This window comes from Cynoglossus semilaevis, chromosome 19, assembly GCF_000523025.1.
Source record: "Cynoglossus semilaevis isolate Cse_v1.0 chromosome 19, Cse_v1.0, whole genome shotgun sequence".
In the NCBI taxonomy this organism is placed as follows: domain Eukaryota; kingdom Metazoa; phylum Chordata; class Actinopteri; order Pleuronectiformes; family Cynoglossidae; genus Cynoglossus; species Cynoglossus semilaevis.
Genome location: NC_024325.1, coordinates 13,806,204 through 13,807,007, shown reverse-complemented (window position 1 = coordinate 13,807,007; position 804 = coordinate 13,806,204). Strand labels below are relative to the sequence as shown.

At 44.2% G+C, this 804-nt stretch overlaps 1 protein-coding gene across 1 annotated transcript in view; it reads left to right on the top strand.

Moving 5' to 3' along the window:
- LOC103395439 (connector enhancer of kinase suppressor of ras 2-like) overlaps positions 1-804 on the top strand; it is a 24,624-nt gene that overhangs the window by 9,204 nt on the left and 14,616 nt on the right.

Below are 804 nucleotides of genomic sequence, written 5' to 3'. Positions count from 1 at the left end.
GCTCGGTGTTTTTATTAAGAGGAAACAACAGGCGGACTCCACATGAAAGATGGTACGCTGTTCAAAAGTAGAATAAAATATAATACTGCAAATTAGGCAAAAGTCAGAACAAAGGGAAGTTTATCATGGGGTCGAATCCCACTTTTCTACTAAACACTATTTTAACCCTTTGAGAGCAGAGGATATTCACGTCTGTGGTTGTGTGATATGATACGATACTATTCCGTTACGTACGATGGTACGACATGATGTGATGCAACGCTGTACATTGCGATACGATACAGCGGACTACGGTCTGTAAGGTTGCAGGTTCGAGTCCACCAGCTGCCAAGTTGCAGTTGCAGTGTTTTTCATCAAGGACTATTGAAAAACTTTTACCTCTTTCTCCACCAGGGGTTGCTATAGTGGTATTTTTTATATTTAGATTTTTTTTTTTATTAACCATTCCCCCTCTTCCTGACGTCCTGCGCTCCAGTCCCAGAGGACGGTTCTGATCCATTCATTTGTTCTCCTCCACAAACACACACTGGGAGTTAATGACTGCGGGTTGTGTGTGTGTGTGTGTGTGTGTGTGTGTGTGTGTGTGTGTGTTGTTCTGCTTGTGTTAGAAACTGAATCAGATTAACCTGCAACAAACGACATAATTAACGTAATAATCTCAACAGCGTGAATATATTTATCAACAGCAGAGGCAGTAATTCACCGACCGACTGTGAGCAGTCACTGCAGATTCTGTGTCACAGTTTCTGCCTCTCTCTACTCCACCCCCCCCCCCACTCCACCTCCCAGCCCCCCCACCACCGT